Raw genomic sequence first — 7,066 nt, 5'->3', positions numbered from 1 at the left:
CCCTCTGCCTGTGTGTCTCTGCCTCTCTCTGTCTCTTATAAATAAATAAAATATTTTAAAAAAATAAAATAGGTAAATAAATAAATAAACAAACTTTGACTTCTAATAAACTAGTAAGTGGACTCCTAGAGTTTATTTGTAATCCACGCCAGACTTCGGGACAAGTATTTCTTAGACTTCACAACAGTACTATAATCTTTCAGAGGACTGGGTATGATAGCAGGAAGTAAACCGTGGGTGGTGCGCCAGGGGCCTTAGTCCCTGATGACCTTCAGCTGGTTCACTGTATCCCGGCCACAAGTACATATGATAGGAGGATGGGACCTGTGTCTGGCATGTAGTTCACAATGAGATTTTTTAAACAAGCGACCTTAGACCGACAGTACGGACTGTTCTCTGCAAAACTTTGTGGAAAGTTATGGGATTTATTTCAAGATGTGCTGGTTGCCAGCAGTGGAGACAAGATCTGCGGGGAAGGATTCCGTTAGAGTACGATGTTGAAATATCCTCAGAGGGAATGAATGAAGCAATCCTAGATTCGGTTCATACATTAGACTGACACGTGAGAAGCGGCATGCCTTTCAGATCTATTACGTGGGCAAAGTTATGGGCATAAAAGCTTCCAAGGGGTTTAAGGCTTTAGAATAGCCTGGAAGCTTCTTTGGAATCTTCCCCTCCCTCTGCAAAGTGTATTGTTATATTACAGAGGACCGTTGGTAACTGCTTACTATTAAATGTCTCCAAATGAATTTCTTTTGAAACATGAAATTGATGAAATGAATTGGCAACAAAATATTTGGATTATGCACATTGTCAGATTTGAGTTCAATCACTCTTGACTTTAAAATTCTTTAAAAATTAATAACATTAAATTCCTGGTGAAAAAAGGAATGCTGATTTTCAAAATGCAAGGTTTTCTCTTTTGTTTATTATCTCTTAGTAGGGAGATTGGTTACATCATTGCTTCAGGATAAATCTACAAGATTCCCACTTACTTAAAATAATAAAATGGATCCTGCGTTATTTTATTAGGAACCCCAGTCCGTATTATCTTATTATTTTCTCTTCATCTCTAACCTAATATTTATGTATATACTATGTTATAATCTATCTACTTTTTTTTTTCTTTTCAAGTTTTTATTTAAAATCTAGTTAGTTAACATATATGGTAAAATTGGTTTCGGGTATAGAATTTAGTGATTCATCACTTATGTATAACACCAGGTGCTCATCACAAGTGCCCTCCTTAATGCCCCTCACCCGTTTAGCTCCCCCCCCCCCATCCAGCACCCCTCCAGCAGCCCTCAGTTTGTTCTCTACAGTCAAGAGTCTCTTATGGTTTGCTTCCTCCTCTCTTTTTTTCCTTCCCAACATTCATCCATTTTGTGTTTTAAATTCCACATATGAGTGAAATCATGTGGTATTTGTCTTTCTCTAATTGGTTTACTTTGCTTAGTATAATACACTCTAGATCCAACCCTGTTGCCAATGGCAAGATTTCTTTCTTTTTGATGGCTGAGTAATATTCCATTGAACATATACACATCTTCTTTATCCATTCATCAATCTATGTTATAATCCTCTATTCTTACTATTTCAGAGCTTTCTTTTAGGTGTTGTCAATGACCTAAAAATTAGATTTGCATTTTCTATCCAATAAAATGTGAAATGGATTGTTTCTTTTTTTTTTCTGTATCTTACTATTTATATTTAGATGTTAGCAGTTCATCTTACTGATTAGAGTATGATTTCATTTTTAGCAATAGTTGTGTAGCAGAGTTGAAAATTGTATTTGTAAAGTAATCAAATAGAGTTTTTGGTTACCTTCTCACCTCTTAACATTTACATACCAATACTTAGGAGCAGCAAACACTTGTCCAGAATTTTGTGTCCGGTAATTATTTAATTTTAGTATATAGTCTAGCTTTCTCGCAGAGCAGTGTACCAGGAAAAGTCTTCACTTCTTTATTTCTGGAGTGCAGCATGGACGTGGAGAGAAGACACGGGGAGGCTTCCACCTCCTAACTCCACACAGATACCAGCCACATGTCACACAGCCCACTTGTTGATCATGATTACAGTTAATACTGATCAGAAAACCTTCCATACTTTGTGGGGTGGGCAGAATTTGAGGCAGAGAGAGCCCCTGGGAAATGATAAAGGAATGTAGATATTCAGAGGTTTGAGTCCAGTATATCATTAAAAGGGAATCCAGCCGATAAAGAGTTATGCAGGCTGCACAAAAACTGGTTTGTACCTTTTGAATATGTGGCATCAACCTGTGATGCTAAATAGCTTTCTACATAGACTTGGTCATACCTTGGCCTCTCAATTTCAAAAAAAAAGGGGGAGAGGAACTTCTCTGAAGCTACATGGCTTAAGTAAATAATTGGGAGTTGCTTCATTCAAAATGGGGGAAAGAAATCCCTTTGTGTTAAAGCCAGGAAAATTCTCATCTGGCCGCTTGGAAACTTTCTCCTTGAGGGAAGTGTGTGCCAAGGGTGAGAAAAAGGATAAATGAATTAACAAGTAGCATTTAATGCTAGAGAAATACTTCTTTCATCTGTATCTTATAATTTTCTATAATTATGATACAACATATTTCTTAAGCTTCTTTGAATTTTCTATGAATTCTTTCTGATGTATGTTGTTTAAAAATCAGTATTAAAATTGGCCAAAAAGTCCAGAAATAGATACCAAGGCACTATATGTATATAGTATATTTAGTATATAGCATATTTAGTAATATATAGTATATGATAAAGATACCATTTTAGTAGAAATGGATTACTCATGGATAGTCACCTGACAAAATAAAGTTGTGCCCTAACTTCATACCTAACACCAAAATAAATTCCACAGACATCAAAGATCTGAGCATTAAGAAAGATAATTACCATTAGAGGATGCAAGAAAAATATATATTTGTTTAATCTTGGGAGTCAGAAAACCTTCCTAAGTATGACCCTAAACCCAGAAACCATGAAAGAAAAGATTATGAATCTGATAACTTTAAAAAACATTCTGCATACCAAGAAAAATACAAGCAAAATTAAAGCCAAAGAGAAACTGGAAGAAAAATTTTCAACTCATGTAATGAATAAGATACCAATAGTCTTAATAAATAAAAGAGTTTCCTTAAAAATGTATTAAAAACAAATCAAATCATAAATAAAATCTTTTAAAAAAAGAACAAAGCAATCCAGTTGAATAATGGACAAAGGAGGTAAACATTTAACAGGAAAGGAATGTAAATAAATGGCTTTAAGCTTATGCAAAGATGTACACCCTCATTCATGATAAATTGCAGATAGACACTGCTGCAGGAAGTACAAATTAATATAAATTTTTAAATATTCGTAGTTTCTACCCAAGAATTTCATGTCTACAGATTGATCCTTCAGAGATAATTGCATGTGTTCAGAGAACGTGCATACAGAATTATTCATTGCACCATTGTTTGTAACAGCAAAGGAAGGAAACCGCTCAAATATTCATTCATAAGTACTAGGTACATTTCCGTACATCTGTACAGTGGAACGCTAAATAGTAAAAAGATGGACGCACCTTGTTATGAACTGATATGGAAGGATCTTCAGGATATATTTGGTAGAAAAAATATGTGTAAAATTGAGTATATGCAAACAGCACTTGGTAAAATACACATAGCTGTATATGTCACACAGTATCTCATAGAGTTTATGTAGGATAGACAAGGAACCATTAGGAGCGATTGCTTTTGGGGAGAGAAGAAGGGTGGGTTCGTGGATGGGATGGGAACGAAACTGATTTTTCATGTCTGCCTGTCTTTATGTGCAAGTATAATCTGTTCCAAAGTGCAGCATATAAAAAGACCGAGAGCAAAAGAGAAAAGAATATAGCATTTGTTTTCATTGCCGTCTCCTGTACCTGCCATCCAAATCCGAGGCTTTTCTGAGCACTTGAATATAGTGATAACTGCAATCCTTAACTTAGTTTTTTGTTTATTTTTTTTTTGTGTGTGTTTCTTTGGTGTGTTTGGTTTGCTACAGCTGCCACTACAAGATCTTTCGTTGTCTTAGGAATATTAGTATGAATATCAATTTTCATGATCTTCTCAAAATGTGGACATGTTAATTAATCTTATGTATTTTTTTAGTACATCAATTTTTTGACAAGAATGTAATGGCTAAGGGGTACCTGGTGGCTCAGCGGTTGAGCATCTGCCTTCGGCCCAGGGCGTGACCCCGGGGTCCTGGGATCGAGTCCCACGTCGGGCTCCCTGCAGGGAGCCTGCTTCTCCCTCTGCCTGTGTCTCTGCCTCTGTCTCTGTGTCTCTCATGAATAAATAAATACAATTTTTTAAAAAATAGAAAAGAAAGTAATGGCTAAATAGTTGACATAGCAAAACCATTACTAACTGAAATTTGAGAAATTTTGTTTTTCTCAATGATACAGAAACAAATGAGAGAAATAGTGGCAAACATTCAGGTATAGTTAGGGCCGACTTCATTTTTTAACCATATTTTGAGTGGTTAACTCTACAGGCAGTCATTTCTATAATTAAATCACAATGAAAGCTTAACAGGAGAAATAAGGATATAGCCAAATAAATATTTTCGATAAGTATGTATTACATGGCACTGTTTTCTAAATTACAGCTTATTCTAAGTAGCCAATCCTTTGTTTTTTATCACTAGCACACACTAAAAATTTAAGTGATGGAAATTTCCCTTGCTGCTCAGGCTCTCATAGACATTTGGATTTTTAGCCCATTTTATGTGTTTATTAATTTTCCTTTTTCTTTATTATAAGACAGGTACATAATCCATGGATAAACACAAGTGGACAGTAAACCAACAAATTTCTCAATATATTTTGTCCGGTGGAACATTTTGGGGTAATTACACATTTGGTTCAGAATTTGAAGGTTGTAGATGATCCTGTTGAGCAAATTCACACAATTTATATTTCTCATTGACTTTTAAATATTAAATTAAGAACTTTTTCATAGTCAGTGGCTTACGTAATTGTTCTCATCATCGCGATATGTCAGAGCAGTAGGAGGCCTTTCTATACTAACTGGCCTCTTCCTACTGTGCATGGCAGGAAATTGAATAGACAGTGTGTTTCTTTGCTAGACTGATGCTGCATTCTTGGGATTATAATTTTCTAAATTATTTCCTTGCCAGTATTAACAGAACACTGACCTATTCAAAGGTCACTCCAGTAGGGTAAATAGTTGGGTCTGAGATGGAGCTTTCCAAACAGTGGTGTTTGAATAGTGAAGTATATGGCACTTTTGGTTTTAACAAAGGTAAACCAAAGGACAACTGTAGCTAGATTTGAAATTGGAGAAATAGTTATTTTCCAAAAGAGCCCCTATGCCTAGTGCAGATGCTGAATTAAAAATAGTTGAGGGCCTCCTGGGTGACTCAGGTGGCTGAGCGTCCGACTCTGGGTTTCAGCTCAGGTCATGGTCTGGGGGTCGTGCGATCAAGCCCTGTGTCAGCCTCGTGCTCAGTGAGCAGTCTGTTTGGGATTCTCTCTTCCTCTCCCTCTGCCCCTCACCACCCCCCTCAAATAAACAAATAACTTTTTTTAAAAAATTGTGCATTTAATACTGATGCACTGCATCAGGGTAGAGATTGGGGTAGAATTTCTGAATCTGGAATCTCCATATAAAATAACTGGGGATCCCTGGGTGGCGCAGCGGTTTGGTGCCTGCCTTTGGCCCAGGGCGCGATCCTGGAGACCCAGGATCGAATCCCACGTCGGCCTCCCGGTGCATGGAGCCTGCTTCTCCCTCTGCCTGTGTCTCTGCCTCTCTCTCTCTCTCTCTCTCTGTGACTATTATAAATAAATTTTTTTAAAAAAAGATTTTTTTTAAATAATAACTGGTGAAAGAATTCTAAAACCAGAGAGCCTTAGAGAGCTTTTGGGCCAATCCTGTTTCTTCAGAGATGAGGTAATTAAGAAGAAATTTGATTTACGTAAAGAATCAGGATTGGGACTCACGGCTTTTTATCTAAAACCTAGTATTCCCCCTCACAGATGGGTACAGTTGAATGTGTTGGTACAGTATTTTACCTTTATTTCCTATGATAGCTCCCTTTGAGGACTGACCCAAAAATTTTATAGAGGGTCTGAAAGAAGGCTTGCAGGCCATGAATGAGGAGGCTGAAAGCATAGCAGCTATGTCATCCCTGGTCTGGTCTTTTACAAGGGCAAGTAGAAGCCTAGGCTTGAAGGATTTTCACAGTAGAGTGACCTAATTAGTGTGTTTTTAAAAGATTTCTCTGGCTGCAATATGCACACTTTGGGGAATCAGTAGTCGTTGGGAGATCAGTTAAGAAAATCCCTACAGATGTTCAGCAGACATCTGAAAACATTATAGTTTCACTAATCATCAGAGAAATGCAAATCAAAACCACAGTGAAGTAATCACCTTTCACATGTCAGAGTGGCTAAAGTCAAAAGGACAAATAACAAGTGTTGGCAAGGATGTAGAGAAAAAGGAACCCTCGTACACCGTTGGCGAGAATGTGAAATTGGTACGGCCGCTATGGAAAACAGTATGGTGGTTCCTCAAACAATTAAAAATAGAAATACCATATCATCCAATAATTCCACTACTGGGTATTTACCCAAAGACAATGAAAGCACTAATCCATGCACCTCTGCACTTATTGCAGCATTGTTTACAATAGTCGAGTTATGGAAGCAACAGTAGACAAATGGATAAGGAAGATGTTTTTTATATGTATATGTATATGTGTGTTATATATATCTTATTTATATATATAAACATAAATGGAATATTACACATAAAAAAGGATGTGTAATATTTTATTGCCATTTGCAACAACATGGATGGGACCTAAAGGATATTATGTTAAGTGAGATAAGTCAGATTGAGAAAAATATGCCATATGATTTCACTTATATGTAGAATCTAAAAAAACAAATGAATAAATAAGCAAAAAGCAGATCCAGACCTATAAATACAGAGAACAAACTGATAGTTGACAGAGGGGAGAATGGGGGTTAGGCAAGATAGGTGAAGGGGAGTGGGAGATACAGGCTT

General features: G+C 36.6%; 1 protein-coding gene across 2 annotated transcripts in view; it reads left to right on the top strand.

Moving 5' to 3' along the window:
• NT5DC1 (5'-nucleotidase domain containing 1) overlaps positions 1 to 7,066 on the top strand; it is a 119,194-nt gene that overhangs the window by 37,108 nt on the left and 75,020 nt on the right. The gene's annotated exons all lie outside the window — the stretch shown is intronic.

Source organism: Canis lupus, chromosome 7, assembly GCF_048164855.1.
Source record: "Canis lupus baileyi chromosome 7, mCanLup2.hap1, whole genome shotgun sequence".
Taxonomy (NCBI): Eukaryota; Metazoa; Chordata; class Mammalia; order Carnivora; family Canidae; genus Canis; species Canis lupus.
The sequence above is the reverse complement of the archived record's forward strand: the minus strand, read 5'-3'. Positions and strand labels throughout refer to the sequence as shown.